General features: G+C 52.1%; 1 protein-coding gene across 17 annotated transcripts in view; it reads right to left on the bottom strand.

The window, feature by feature from the left end:
- SEMA4D (semaphorin 4D) overlaps positions 1-16229 on the bottom strand; it is a 137191-nt gene that overhangs the window by 58749 nt on the left and 62213 nt on the right. For 4 of the 17 annotated variants that reach the window (XM_034967673.3, XM_055091792.1, XM_008952350.5 and 1 more), the window contains one exon: positions 5863-5974. The exons of 11 other annotated variants lie outside the window; for them this stretch is intronic. The gene's annotated coding sequence lies outside the window, so the exon portion shown is untranslated. Of the gene's footprint in view, positions 1-684; positions 828-5862; positions 5975-16229 lie in introns of those variants that run through there. 2 more of the 17 variants (XM_055091795.1, XM_055091793.2) reach the window with 2 other exon arrangements.

The following is a 16229-nucleotide window of genomic DNA, read 5'->3' as shown; positions in this document are numbered from 1 at the left end:
CAGGACCTGACACCGACATTTCCTGTTGAAACTCCTGGGGCAGGGCTGGGCATTTGGGCACAACTGCTGGACAAGCAAAGAGGGAAAGTCCACGCTACTGTGGGCACCTGCAAAGTGCCACATCACTTGTTTCCATGAGGCTTTCCTGTCACACGGGAGGGAGAGGGGACAGTGGCCACCCGGAGACTGTGCCAAAAAACAGTTGAAGGCAACAAAGGCAGAGATTCATACATAGATAAGAGGCTTAGGTAAATAATGTGAATATCACGGATTTTAAAACTGAAAAACTGGCCAGGCACTGTGGCTCACGCCTGTAATCCCAACACTTTAGGAGGCCGAGGCGGGTGGATCACTTGAGGTCAGGAGTTCAAGACCAGCTTGACCAACAAGGCAAAACCCCGTCTCTATTAAAAAAAATACAAAAATTAGCTGGGTGTGGTGGTGCACACCTGTCATCCCAGCTACTTGGGAGGCTGAGGAAGGAGAATCGCTTCAACTCAGGAGGTGGAGGTTGGAGTGAGCCAAGATCGCGCCATTGCACTCTGGCCTGGGTGACAGAAAAAGACTCCGTCTCAAAAAAAACAAAAAAACACCTGAAAAACTTCTATTTTCTAGAAAGGAAATAAGCCTTTATCACTTTAATAAAGACCCAGAACTGCTCATCCTGTGGTTTAAGACACTTACCATATTCACGGTAATTTTGTGGCATCCAACAACAAATGTCAGCAGGTCTGGGTTCTCATCTCAATCGCCTCCAACAACTCCACCTGAACACCGGCATCCTTGTGTCCTGCCTCCCAGCTGGGGGTTCATATCTAGCCTCCAAAAACAGCTGCCAGCCCCAAGGTTCCTGAGTGGGAACACACTTCCTTTCTTAGTGAATTGCCCAGGCCCCAACCCCGCGTTGCCTCCACCCTACACGTACACGGTTTGTTTCTTCTTTCTCAGCGTGCAACCCCACAGTTATGAGTTACCTGGCTTAAAAATGCAAACCCACACTTCTCATGTAATTACTCATCGTGCTGTTTTAACTCATATCTCCGAACTCCTGACAGCACAGGTAAAAAGAATCCAATGGCCTGTTCATCAAAAAGCAATGAAATTAATTAGAAGAGAGAGAAGCATTTCCCTCTCATGGCCTTCACATCCTCTCCTGGTGCACCCCCTCTAGTGCAGGAGAGTGTGGGGCTCCAACGCCCAGGCCTTATGAACAGGTATTTAGTGGTCGCTGATGGCAGAAGGACAGAGCCACGGGCAGCGCCTTCATCTGGCCTCCATCCTGCAGACATGACCTCGCCTTCTGGGCGTACTCCCTAAGCAGGGACCTGGTGTTCTTCAGCACACAGAGAAGACAAGTGGGATGAAGCAAGAGCAAGGGGCTCTGCAATCAGAGGAACCTGGGTTCCGGTCCTGGCTTCTCCAAGCTGTGTGTGCCTGAGGGAAGTTACTGAGCCTCTCTGGGCCTCTGTTTCCTTATCCAAAAAGTGGGCATACTAATACTGCCTGTCTCATTTGGTTATGAGGATCCATGACTAATCATAGTTAATGCTTCCTAGTGCTTTCCTAGGTGCCGATGCTGTTTAAGCACTGGGAGGCATTAACTATCATTCTTACCACCTGTGAAATGAAGCCAGTTACATCTGCCTAGCTAAGAAGACTCAGAGAGATATAACAAGCAGGGTGCAGCTATTAGCACATCTAACAACCCCTACTGCCAGGGACTGTGGGCTCCACCAGCCTCCTCCTGCACACACAGGGGATCGGGGCTTCCCCAGGTCCACATAGACTCCTGGAAGCAGGGCTTAGGAACACTGTGACAGGCAGCGCTGCTGTGGCTGTGGACGGAGAGGGGGCCGTGAGCCCCTTCTGCTCCATTTCCTCATCCTGGCCCAGAAGCAGGTAAGGAAGTTCTGGGGGCAGAGAGCAATGGGGGACCTTCTGCTGAAATTGGCACTGCAGCACACACCTCGATGGGGTAGGCATGCATATTACAACACAATACCATTACACTCTGCTGAGCAGGGCACCCATGAGAAAGGCTGGCTACAAAGTACACAGAGAGGGCCCGGAGGACATGTTTCCGCACCCTGCTGGGCAACACCTGCCAAGAAGCTACATCCAGAATCTCTGATCCAACAGTCCTCTACCAAGAATTCAGTATGGATATACCCCATGTGTGCAATATGACTGGAACGAGGCTATTCACAATAGGTAAACTCCAAAGACACCCAGAAGTCCACCAGTGTGTGTGCGTCTATGTACATGGGTACACACAGATACAGCATAGAACGTTTTCTATACAAATTATTGCACATTCCAGAGGATGGAATACTATGCAACTGTTAAAAAGAATAAAGCTGCAATTGTATGAAAGGGCACTGTTCAGTAAAAAGTAAGGTTCCCAAAAATGTGAGTAGCATGTTTCCATCTGTGCAGGCACATGGTGTGTGACTGTGTGTGTGCGTGTGTGTGTGTGAATGGGTGTGCACACAGGCTCATCAGAAGGATGATTCAAGAGACCACAATTTAATCAAGAACCTGCTGGCAGCAATGCCTATAGAGAGAATTTGATCTGCAAAAGGAGTGTGCTTCATTTTTCATGATTTGGATTCTTTAGAACTATTCGAATTCCTTCCTTAATCATGTGGTTTTCTAACTAAAATATTTTAAATCTGATATCAAAAGTAAAATACAGTAATTGTAAAAAATTTGAAAAATTCAAGAAAGGCAAGAGAACACATTCCTGACAATCTCTAAAAAGGTTATACAGCTTATAACGCTGGTTAAAGTAATATCCCAGCTCGGGTGTCTTCTGTACTAACTTTACTAAGAGGAAGATTTCATCAAAATGGAAATTTTTAAGAACAGCAGACAGACATGACATACAGTTCTGGTCTTTCTGGCATTTTGGTGAATTCCTCATTCTAAGAAACTCTGACTCATTCACTCAACAGTCACTACTGGAGGGTGTGGGGTGAAGGTGTGAGTCAGATAAAGACTGTAGACTCCCAGCCCCTGCTTTCTGGCTTGGGGAGGGCAGGCCACAGCAACCACACAGGACGGTGGGGGGGCCCTGCTGGCTCTGTAACATGGGAAGTGGGACAGGCAGGCTGGCAGCCATGCAAGAGGAGACCTGAAGTCCAAGAGAGAGGCTGGAGCCTACAGGCTGGTAGAGGAAGAGGGCCCGTGTGGGTCACGTCCAGGTCCTGTGTGTCCCTGCCCCGAGCACCATGCGTGCGCATCCCCGTGCCGTTTATTACGTGGTGCCCTCAGCAGCCTGTCACGGCTGTGCAATATTCCATAATTAAATATCATAATGTGGGACATTCCGATCCTTTCCAACTCTCCACTTACAATTCATTTTTCTTTAACCACCAGCAGTACCTGGCCAAGAATCTTCTCTGTCTGGAATGTTCACAGTGATGTTACAGAGGTCTAGGCACCACACAGAGGGCACTGGGAGATGGGCACGGGGGAGATTCCATGGTTCCATCATGTCTGTCTGCTGTTCTTGAAAATCTCCATTTTGATGAAATCTCTTAATAAAGTTAGTACAGAAGACACAAGTGCTGGGATCTTACTTTAATAGTCGTTACAACCTGTATAACCATTTTAGAGACTGTCAGCAATGTGTTCTTCTCTTACCTTTCTTAAACAGAGGCTCAGGGCTTCTACTGATCAGGCTGACAGGTTTGCTTCCTTTAACTGGGAAATAACCACACACAACTTCCATGATTTATTTTCATTTGACTCTCTTCTAAAACTTTTAGTTAGGTGAGCTGAAGTCATTTTTGCAAAGTAATACTATCTTTGCTATAAAATACAAGTCACCTAGCTCAAACTTTTTTTTTTTTTTTTTTGAGATGGAGTTTCACTCTTGTTGCCCAGGCTGGAGTGCAATGGCGTGATCTTGGCTCACTGCACTCTCCACCTTCCAGGTTCAAGTGATTCTCCTGCCTCAGCCTCCCAAGTAGTTGGGATTACAGGCATGTGCCACCATGCCTGGCTAATTTTGTATTTTTCGTACACACAGGGTTTCTCCACGTTGGTCAGGCTGGTCTCAAACTCCCAACCTTGGGTGATCCGTCCACCTCGGCCTCTCAAAGTGCTGGGATTATAGGCATGAGCCACTGTGTCCGGCCAGCTCAAACATTTTTTATGCTTCTTTCAAGTCTATTAGAAACCTTAATTGCTTCTTAATTTCTCCCCCAACTATGGAGGAAGCATATTGTGATAGTTGCAGTGCCGGCTGTGAGGCCAGCTTGCCTGGTTCAGATTCCCATGCTGCCACATCCCAGCTGTGTGACCCAGAACAGGCCTCTGCCCCTTCCTATCCCTCAGATACTTTCTTAGCACCTTCCCTCCCTCTGCTACTCCCTTAGTACTTCACCTCCCCCAGCTATTACCTCAGCACCTCCCCTCCCTCAGCTACTCCCTCAGTGCCTCCCCTCCCTCCACTAATCCCTCAGCACCTCCCCTCCCTCAGCTACTCCCTCAGCACCTCCACTCCCTCAGCACCTCCCCTCCCTCAGCTACTCCCTCAGCACCTCCTCTCCCTCCACTACTCCCTCAGTACCTCCCTTCCCTCAGCTACTCCCTCAGCACCTCCACCCCCTCAGCTACTTCCTCAGCACCTCCCCTCCCTCCCTACTCCCTCAGCACCTCCCCTTTCTCAGCTACTCCCTCAGTACTTCACCTTCCCCAGCTACTCCCTCAGCAACTCCCCTCCCTCCACTACTCCCTCAGCACCTCCTCCTCCCCACAGCTACTTCCCTGGGAGAGGGTAAGACACAGCCCTACCACCAGAGATGAGACTGCACAAATGAGGACTCTAAGGCATGGATGTTAAACACAATGTTACAAACAACCAACAAAATGGCACTATCCCCACAATGGCGGCCCACACCAAGGTGCGGAAAGGTCCAATCGGAATCCCACAGAAACAAGCAGTGCAGGGGCAAATAGGTTTTCCTAGATCAATGTCAATCTCCATTAAACCATGATGGTTTACTCTGTGATTTATTCCTAAATTGAAGTTTCTTTCTAAAGCCCACGACCACAACATTAGCTTTTACTACTAACCTCAGCTCAATGAGTCTGAAATGATTTAAATCCAAGATGCTTCCATTCCGACTCCAAATTCCTTCGAGCTCTTTTTTTTCAGAACCTTGCACCCTTAATTCCTGAGTGTCTCCTTTCTCTGACCAGGACCCTTCTTGAACCCTACTAATTGCCTTCCTCACTGTGTCCTGCCTGGCTTTGGCCTCCCGGGCACCCTCTTCCTGTCCTCCCCCCACCTCTGCCCAATGTCCCCCACTTCCCTCACACCCATGGTTCATACCACCATCCCTCCTGTGAAGCCTCCACCTGGCTCCCGCTACCTGTAAGGGAATGACACCACATTCTAAGAGCTCCACCTTCTTAAGGCCCCTGTGCCCCCGGCCTTCAGTCCCCCTACACACAGGGGGGACTTAGAAGGCATGCTTATTTCTTACAAGGCAGCTCGCATCATACTATTCTCTTGCTCCAAAGCCTCCTGTTTCTCTCCAGGGCTTGCAGAGGCAGGTCTCAGCCCCCAATCTAGTGTCCCCAAAGGAAGCCCTACAACTTGCTAGGTGTGCATTTTCCCCTCTTTCTGTGGAACATCGAGAATACACCACCTATCTAGACCCAGCCCCCCAGATATTCTGATTTAGCAGCTCCCTAGTGAGGCCAGGGTCTGTCTGGTTTTAGAGCAGCCCATGTAACTGGCAGCCAGGACCGAGAACTGGCCTGCATCCACCAGATTTCCTGCCTTGCCCAGTGTTACCCAGGCCTTGCCACCTCCCCTAGGTATGTCCTCAGTCCATCCTTGACACTCACCCACTGAAATCCTGGCTGTCCACTGTGGCTCAGCTCGAAGGCCAGGGCAACCTCGGACCTGCCCTCTGGGAACAGATGCCTCCCCTCAGCTGGTCTTCACTCATGGGGTCTCCTGGGGGAAAATGTAAGCAGGAAGAATAACTAACACCCACCATAAGGCAAGGGTGAGGAAGTGACTGTTCTACTGGGTTCTGCAAGGGTCAGGCTGTGAGTCACCTGGAAGCAGCACGTGGCCCTGACATCTGGGAAGGGGCTGCTCACACCTCCCATGTTCACAGCTCCCTGGCAGGCTCCTCACTAACCCTCATATCTGACATCTGACTGAATCCCAGTGTTCAAGAGGCCTGGGCAAGGACAGCCTACAAGCCCACTGCTTTGACATCGGGGGCAGGAGTCCTGAAAGCCTGACCCTGTGGCCCCACTGGCTGTACATCCACCCCCTCCCCCGGTGTGCCCCACTGGAGACAGGTTTTACAGCACTGCTGGGAAGAGGAAAAACAGGCTCAGAAAAATTCAACAACCGTCTAAAGCCACTGGGAGAGGTGAGATGCCCTCCCGGGTCCTGCAGTGACCCCAGGACCATGACTGGCACAGTGCTCTCCAGCTGTGCTGAGGCTCCACCTGCCCTGAGCCAACAGCTTCCTCCTCCAGGGACACCAGGGCAGAGACAGGCCCTTCAGAAACAATGGCTCCTTCTCTTTGCCATCTGCCAGCAGTGAAGGCATCACAGAATCTGCCAGAACCATCCAGAACCCTGAACTGGTTCAGGACTACAGGCAGCCTGGGGAGGTGCCCTGCACTCAGAGGCATCCCTAGTCCCCACCAACTGTCCGCAGGGGGAGCGCATGCAGTTTCTCCAGGGGACTGGACCTCCTCCAGGCCGGGATCCTCCTCCCCTGCTGCCCTCAGACTCAGCACAGCTGCAAAGGCGCCAGAGGCCTGCTCGTTCTGCCATGGTGCAGGCACGGCATGAGGGGATAGGCCCAGGAGCCTCGGGACAGGCCCCAGTCCAAGTGGGAATTTCTTTTTTAAGTCTCAAAACCACAAAATGCCACTTTCCTTGCTTTCATCTTTAGTGATTCTTTAAATATATACACTACAATTACAAAGTTAGACCACCATGACCACAGCTCGTAACCAGAATAGAGTCAACAGGGAACCTAGTCAACAGGAGGCTCTCCGTCACTATCCGGGCCTCCTCCCCAGGACATGGCTTTTGCCAGCCTTAGCAACAGCGTGGCAAACCCACCAGAGAACCACAAGCTCCAGCCAGAGCTCTGCAAAGGCCCCAGCTTTGCCTCACTCCAGGCGGGAAACAAAAGGATGTTCGCCATTTCATCATCTGGGGCTGTCAGTTCCCGTCTCAGTACTGACCTTAAATGCTGTCTTACCATCGTGCGCAGACACCAGGTGCACGCAGCCTCGACCTGATCTACCAGCCCCCAAAGCCCCTCAGAGGCCACAAGAACCTCCCTTGACCTCAGCATCAGAGGAAGCAACTTCAACTAAGCTCATAATTATTTTAAGACTCTCCTACATCTTAACCATATTCAAACCAAACCAACTCACTTCCCATCAACAGTGGACCAAGTGGTCACTGTGGGCAGGTGACAAGCATCACAGAAGTGCTAAAAATAGACAATGTGACAACCACAACACCCGGCTACGATGGTAAGGAGCAAACACTGCAGGCCACACCTGTGCCCTAAGTCTGTCCCCAACGAGTTCCCCCTTTGCCACTAAGACAATTACTGCCCATGTGGATGGCCAGAATTTCAATCAATTTCTATTTCCAAATCACCAAATGACCCTCTAGCTGAATGTCACAAGCCCAGTATTGGGTCAGAGGTTGATAAACTCTACTCTAATGAATTATAGTCAATCCCCACGTTCAACTCACTAAATCCGTCCTCCCTTGCAGTGCAAGGGAAATGATATTTCTTCTCCTCTCTTCCAGATGCTTCCAGCCCAAGTAAGGCAGTCCCTCAATTCCCTTCCTGGGGAGTCAGAAGAGGGGGGCAGCCTAAAATGATACAGTCAGTCACTCAGGTCCATCCAACCCCAAATTGCCGTAGATGCCAGAAGAGGGTCAAGTGCATATGGACTAAGGAGGTGGTGTGACCCCGGTGAGATGCCTGTATCAGAAAACCACAGCCCCTGCCTCCCTGAGACAGCCGGGGCCTGGGGAGTAACCTCTGCCGTCCTCTCAGTGTGAAAGGAGCCCAGGTAGGAATTCCCCACTGAAGTAGTCAAGCAAACCCCCAATTTCAGGATTCACTCTGCAGCACCCAAATGGGAACAGATCTCACTCACGTTTCCCTGCACTGCTAAAAGGAACCTGGTCCTATTAACCTGGAACCCCCTCTCCACCCCCCGGTCAGCAGCACCTGCAAGTGGCATTTAGTGGGGCTGACTTCAAAGTGCCCAAGCCTACAGGGCTACGGCCCTGCAAAGTCCCATCCCGGTGTCTGTCCTTCCAGCAAGCAGCCGGCTCTACAGCATGTGGGGGTTCTCATTTTCCGAGCAGTGTGTCACCTTCCAGATGACTCAGAATGTGTGCGACATGGCAGGTCACACGTGGGGAGGAGCTGGTGAGTCACTGTCACTCACTGCCCCCCACACAGTCACCTTCCAGGTCTGAGAGCTCCAGGAGGGGGGCTACCTGGCCATTGTTCTGTCTCTCGTAGGGCCCAGGAAGGAGGTGTGTTTCCCCTAGGGATGCACTCACCACTAGGGTGACCACCTGTGGAGGGCCCGCCTGGCCCTGAGGGGTGGACTCTGCCCTGTAGGCGTGGGTGGCTTAGAGCTGACCTGAGACGCTGGCTCCAACACCCAGGCCCTTCTCACCTGCGTGTGTCACTGAGGGCCTGCTGCTGTCCGTCTGACCACCACTGACCTGTCATGGAGGGATACGGCCCCCACACTGAACAATTCCCTGTGCAGGCTTTTCCCAACCATCTCAGTGGTCACAAGTTGAGGACCACCACTGGCCACCAGCTCCAGCCGGCCCCCGCCATGGCCCATGCAGCTTCCTTCTGGGCCTCACATTCGATGCTGCCCAGCACTGCCCAAACACAGTCCCTGGCCCTGCAGAGGAACCTGAATTGGAAGGACGAGGACAAGACCCGTATGACCTGCCAAGAGCCCAGTGCCACGCCCCAGCCACCAGAGAGGGTGCCAGGGGAGGCACACATCCTCCATTGCAGCCAGCGTAGATCTCAGGCTACAAATAGCCAGTCGCAGGAACTCAGAACCACGAGGAACCGGCCCCTTCATCACAGGCAGGAGGAGAATGAGGCACAGGCATGGAGCCTGCTCAAGGTCACGGAGCCTGCTCAAGGTCATGCAGCGCAGGCCAGCTCCCAGCCACTCTGCACACGGCCTGGCCCACTGTCTCCAAGACAGTGCTTTCTCCTGCACTAGGGCAATGGCCCCCGGCCCCACCTACAGGACCATGGTGCACACGGCCAACCCACCTCCAGGGGCAGGGTGACAGACACCCCCCAGAAGAGCAAAAAACCAGATCCCAGTATGGGCTGGCCACAGGGAAATACGCAAGAAAGAAGCCACTAGGTCCCCATCTCCACCTTGTCAGCAGCCAGCGCAAAGCTTCTCTAGGGCTCTGCCCCCTGGGTCCCTCAGGGCCCCTGGACCCTGCCAACCACACCACTGCAGGCTCCGCATGACTGCTCCAGAGGTCCAGAAGACAGAGAGGAGGGACCTAGGTCCCTGTGGGGGTCTCCCCTTCCACGCTCACTCCTGGCCTTGGGTCACAGGCCCACTAAGCGGTTCGTCCAAGAGTACGAAGAGTCAAGCACAGCCCCCAGCTCCTTCCCCAAATGCAGGTTACCCACGGGGCAGCCTGGGCATGGGCACTGGACAGAAGTGGCATGTAGCCTGGCTCTCCTAACCTCCCTGCCCAGTCAGCCCTCCCAGACCCACCACCAGGAGTTGTACCAGGCCGGCGGCCACCTCGGCTGACTCTGGATGCCAAGAAGCCTCTAATCCTAGCTTCACCCAAGGCAGATGACATCTAGGGGAGCATTGACATCCCCATCAGGGTGAGCGCCTTCTTGGGGCCAGGAGAGGGGGCTGTGAAGATAGTAATTCAGGTCACCCAGCAACACTGTCACCATCCCTCTTTTGCAGCTAAGAAAGCAAGGCTTGGAAACTTCCGGAAGTCATATCAGTGTTGGGGGGTAGGGGGCAGTGTCTGACACTACAGGCATGGAAAGCAAAGTTCCCCGCCCTGCATCAGAGACAAACTCAAGTGGGCCAAAGCAAGTTCCTGAGCACACCTGGGCTGAGCTGTGCTCATTCAAATCGGTTTCTTAACAGAATCTCAAGTTCATCTCAAGCTTGGAGCCTGGTGAGCACTTCATGAAGAGCAGGTTCCTGGGTCCCAGCCGGGTGACAGTGGCCGAGGGACGTACCCGACCTCCAGAAGCCCGGGAAGCATGCTGTTCCAGAGAAGTGCACGCTGCTAACAGCCCATTCCAGAGCGCACGGTGCAATAATTTTTTGCTAGCTTTAAAAAGCAGCACAAGAAAGAAATTATGCGGTTTGCAAACTGAAGTCTACATGGTGGATGGAGTGGCCAGTTACATGCTCAGAAGAATGCAGCTGTGGGTTTCTGTTTGGGGTCAAGCTTTGCCAAATAGTAGCACTCTGAAAATGCACATAACAAGAAAACCTCATTAAAAACTCTGTGACCCTAAAACCTGTATCAAAGCCTCCAAAGCTGCTGCTTAACCCTGACGGGCAGCTCTGTGGGTGGGAGCGGTCACAAGCCTGGCTGAGGAGGACAGGCCTCAGGCTGGGATGGCAAATCATGCCCAAAGCATCTGCAAATGACAGAAAGTTCTGGAAATATTTCACACAGGGAAGGGAATTACTGGACGGTCAGAACATACACCACAAAATTTCAGAACTAGGAGGAAGTTTTCAGCAATACTCTCCCACTTGGGGCCAGAAACTCCAAGCATCTGTCCCTGCTCCCCAGCAGCCAAAGAGCAAACCCTCCAGACAGCTCCCCAACCACATACACACTATGTTGAGGGGCCTGGACCCCACTTACTGGGTGAGTTAGATGCCCTCCAAGCTTCAGAGGGAGACAACTGACTGTGACTGCCTCTCTAGGGGTGGCTATTGTCCAGCTGCAAAACCCACCCAGGGCAGGAGCTTGCACAGGGGCAGCAGCCGGGCTAGGAGGACAAACAGCCAACATCTTCCCAGGCAGGGAAGAGGACCAGCCACAGTTACTGGGGAGGGGGAAACTGGCCTCTGATGTCTACAGAGTCTAACAGGTGTATTTCCAAGGCCTCAGCAACCCCGCAAGCTCAGAGAGATGCCCTGCCCAGGGATGTTTATCTCCATGGTGCCTTATCAGTAAAAATCTGTCATCCAAATATGCACCATCAGATGGGCCGAGCGTGGTGGCCCAAGCCTGTAATCCCAGCACTTTGGGAGGCCGAGGCGGGCAGATCACCTGAGGTCAGGAGTTCAAGATCAGGATGGCCTACATGGCAAAACCCCATCTCTACTAAAAATACAAAAATTAGCTGGGCGTGGTGGCTCGCGCCTGTAATCCCAGCTACTCAAGAGGCTGAGGCAGGAGAATCGCTTGAACCCGGGAGGCGGAGGCTGCAGTGAGCCAAGATCATGCCACTGCATTCCAGCCTGGGCGACAGAGCGAGACTCCATCTTGGGGGAAAAATACCAAAAAACAAAGAGGCACCCATCAGAAACAGGTTAAATTAACAATAATATTATAGCATGCTATGCTGGCAGTACAATCTACACAAATACAGATAAACATTCTATTAAATGCAAAGAGGAGAAGATAAAACAGCACTTAAGTGCAAGCTTACTCATGTAAAAAACCCAGTCATAAAAGGTCACACCCAGGGAATGGCCTGACTGGCACGTTCCAAGCTCACTCCCAGGCTGACTCCTAACCCTGGCGGCTCCTGCTCCTGCTCCTGCGGGTGAGCCACCCGCGGCACACCCAGGGCTGGCTAGAACACCACCTGCAAATGCAGGTAGAGCAACCTCCAGGATGAGGGACACCAAAATGCCGGAACTAATTCTGGGAGGTGGAATTTTAGGGGCACTTTCAATGTCTTCTTTGAATTTTCCTGTATCTTCCAAATTTTTTTACTGGAGGCATTTTTCAGTATTGTTCTCCCAAACAAGCGCAGTTTCTCTAGATTCTCTTTTGTTTTTTGGAGACAGGGTCTCACCCTGTCACTAAGGCTGCAATGCAACGGTGCAATCATAGCTCACTGCAGCCTTGAGCTCCTGGGCTTAAGTGATCCTCCCACCTCAGCCTCCTGAGTAGCTAGGACTACAGGCGTGAGCCATCATGCCCAGCTATCTTTTTATTTTTTTGTAGAGATGGGGTCTTGCTATGTTGCCCAGGCTGGCCTTGAATTCCTAGGCTCAAGTGATCCTCCCACCTTGGCCTCCCAAAGCCCTGTGATTACAGGTGTGAGCCACTGTACCCAGCAAGATTCTCTCTTTTGATGGTTTCGCCTCAGCAAAAAAGAAGGTGGCCCTAAAGCCCCCAGAGCACATTCCCGCCTCCTCAAGGACACGTTCCCAGCCCCTCCCTTGGCCAGACTGGGATCCGTACAGTCAAGGCCCCAATACGAGCTCTGGTTCATTTATGCTATCCTCATCTCTCTGTGTCCATACCTCAGTGTACCTTCCCTTCTGTGCTGCTCTGCCATGACAAGCCCTGACCAGTCCATCTGTTCCCCCAGGAGAGGCATATTTACATGGCACAGGAGCCTGGTGGCCCAGCTGCACCCTCTGGGCCCACCCTTACCAGCTGTGCAGCCCTGGAATGGCCACTCAACCCTCTGCCCCTTGGCTTCCATCCATAAGACAGAGTTGGCCACAAAAGCTACTTGGATTATTTATAACACTGCTTGGCACAATAAATGTTAACCACTAATATAAGTAGTATTATGTAAGTGTACTACCACAGAATGGATTGGGTCATTTTTACTAGATAGTGGAACTGTAACCCTGACTAAGCCTGGAGATCTGGGGACAGGACCCTGGGGAGTTGGGAGCTGAGATCTGAAAATTCAGGATGATCAGGGTGGCCACAGTAAGGTCCTAAAACTGCCTGAGGCCAGTGTGAGGGGCGCCCTCCAGCACTCTGTCGTAAGGGCAGCAATAAGACCACTGGCTGCATGGCTCTTCCTCCTCTGAGTGCCCTGCCTCTATCTCTGGTCACCAGTGCAGTGGGGCACACCCCATGGGGATTTGCAGGCCCTCAATGATAAAAATAGATTTGGTGCTGCAGGCAAATGATACTTAATACCCACATGAAAATGAGGTTAAAAAGCAAAAACAACCTCCCAACTGCCTCACACCAATCAGGGTGGCCACTACCAAAAAAAAGCAAAAAACAAACAAAAATGGAATACAAGTGTTGGTGAGGATGTGGAGAAGCTGGAACTCTTGCACTTTGCTGTGGGAATGCAATACAGTGTAGCCACTGTGGGAATCATGACGGTCCCTTAAAACATTAGAATAACCATGTGTTCCTGAGATTCCACTCTGGGTATGTACACAAAGAAGTCTCAAAGAGACGTGTACACTCATATTCACGACAGCACTATTCACAAGGGCCAGAAATCTCTTCTGCAGCCAGTCATGTCCTCAAAGTGACCCCACCTTTATAAGGACAACCTGAAGGGGACCTCTGTTACCATAGTGCGAACACAAGAGCGTCGTCGGGTGTGCACAATGGTTGGGAACGTGGCAGAACTGGCTCTAGGACTTGCCAAGTGCTGCTGGTGCATCCTGGGCACAGGGCGAAAGCCAGCTCTTCACAGGGACTTCTCACCTCACTGTCTATAGCAGGCTGGAGCACGGATGTATGCATGCCCCTGCTATAGAGGCATGGATGTAGCAGTGACCCCCTGAGGCTGCCACGAGTCCCCCATGAGTGCAACTGCAGAGACAGCAGCCGGCAGCAGACGGACTGAGGGTGGGGCCACCAGGGGACTTGCTCACTTCCAGGGGGGCCAGACGGTCAGTGGGCCACTGCAGCATGGTCAGCACTGATGGAGTCCTTGATAGTGGGGAGGGGTCTCCAATCGGCAGGGAGGGCTCTCCAATCAGCAGAGAGGGGCTCCCATGACCTCTGTCCAACCAGCAGCCACTGCAGACTGTAAAGACAGCTGGTGCCACATGCTACGACCTTCTGAGCCCACGGTATGTGTCCTGGAGAGGGACTGTGCACAGGCACAGTAGGTCAGATGCGTCCAACTCTTGGCATTTCGCTTAACACCCTCTGGGAGGGGCCTCCCGCCCCTGCATGTGGCCGAGCATGGGCTTCTGATAGAAGCAATCAGGGTCTGCCCGAGTACAGGGTGGATACCACCCAGGGCAGAAGTCCAGAGGGTCACAGGGTCCGGGGGCAACAGGGAAACACAAAACCCTCTGCTGTCCCATTACACACAAGAGCATGGCCCTAGGTGCAGATTGTCCCAGGGCTCAGACAGTATCTCTCAAAGCCTCTGGATGCTGGTACCAGCGTACCCCAGCAGCTCCGCACTAAGTGTGGGTCACACTGGGCAGCTCCAGCCAGAGCGCCACCACTCCCCTCTGGACTGGGTGACATGGATGCTATGATGAGCTGCAGAAGCCCCCATGCAGACGTGGGCAGGAATCTGTGCATGACTCACACATAGCACTTGGCATGCACGGACTGCCCCGCTCTGGGGAGAGATGCTGTGACACATGGAGCACACCAGGAATGCCAAGTGACGTGGACCACGCATACCACACTGTCTCCAGCTGTTCATGTTTTAAGACCGGCCAGACCTCGGCCCCGGAGCAGCAGTAATGTGCGACAAGGTCTACCCAGTCACCCGCTGCCAGCCAGGTGGGGCCCATCCACCTGTCTCCACGATGCATGCTGCCCCCATCCAGAATGCGTGTAGGTAGAGGAGGGAGGGGTCTCGGTCTAGGAGCCAGCCAGGACCCTAGAAACCTCTAGAAGGGAAGACAGCACAATGGCGTTGGGCGCCTTCTCAATCTCCACTGAGACCTTTGTCAAAACGGTATGCAGGCCCTCAAATCTATTGCTTCTATGGGTTTTCACTTTCTTTCATGAAGCTTCATGCATGTAAAAATGTTAGTCTGTCTTTTCTCCTGTTACTGTCTTTCGTCAGTTTAATTCGCAGGCCCTAGAAACAGCACCTAAGAGAGTAGAGTGAAAGTTTTTCTTCCCTCCACCACCAGCGTAACACCTTCTCTCCTCTCTGCCCTCCTGCCTCTCTCATAAGAAACTCTGTGATTACATTTAGGGATCACCCTGGAAAATCCAGGAGAATTTTCCTATCTCAAGGTTCTTAAGGGAATCCTATCTGCAAAATCTCTTTACCATGTAAGGAAACATTCACAGGTTCCAGGGATGAGGGATGCCCCAAGGTACTAGGGCATCATTCATCCTCCTGCAGACCCCTAGCATGTGCAGCCATGGACCTTTGAGTGAAGTCTCCAGGGCCCTGTCAGGGAATGTAGAGGGGAGGCAGGGCAGCTGGGCCAGGCCCTGTCTAAAGGGGCCACTGCACCTCCCAGCCTTCTACAACATGGCCTAGTGTGGGCAATAGTTCTTGATTTTTTTCTCCTGAAAGAAAAAAACCTGAATTTTTAGGTGAAGCCTTTGAATGCTGCAACATAATTAATCCATATATTTTTAATACTGGGAAGTCCCAACCAAACACATCTGAGGGCTGAGTTGCTGGTCTAAGAGCTCAGAGTCTACCTGGGCATGGGGGAAGGGGCCGGCCAAAGCAGGGAGTGCACGGGGGCTGCACATCCCCCAGGGCATGTGGAGGACAGAAATCCCCACTAAGAGAGTCATGATAAAGGCAGTCATAAGGTAATATTAATTTTAAGAATGCTGGTTGAGTAAACATGCAAATGATCATTAACAGGACCTGGAAAATAACCAGAAAACCAGTACATTCCATGGGAATCTTGACTTGATGAGTCATTCAGATGCAAATTTTACCCCAATTCTGGAAGGATTACAAGCATCCCCATTCACAGCCCCCATTCCTATGTAAATTCTAGTCCAAGGACTGGCCCTCCAGTTCCCAGCCTTCTGGCTGCTTTGCCCTGTTTCTTTCCTTGAGGCTCCTAAGCAAGAGCTGTGGAGTTTCTGGTTTGTTTCTGGCCCCTCCTCCTTTCCCCAACTCGCAGAGATGGCAGACTCCCAGGGCTCTCTGACTTTCACACACCTGGACCATACTAGACACAGTGCCGGGCATGTACTTTGATTTACAGAACCCAGGGACAAACAAGGCCACCCAGGTCTCTGTGTCAGCAAAGATCCTGAA

This window comes from Pan paniscus, chromosome 11 (genome assembly GCF_029289425.2).
Source record: "Pan paniscus chromosome 11, NHGRI_mPanPan1-v2.0_pri, whole genome shotgun sequence".
NCBI lineage: Eukaryota > Metazoa > Chordata > Mammalia > Primates > Hominidae > Pan > Pan paniscus.
The sequence above is the reverse complement of the archived record's forward strand: the minus strand, read 5'-3'. Positions and strand labels throughout refer to the sequence as shown.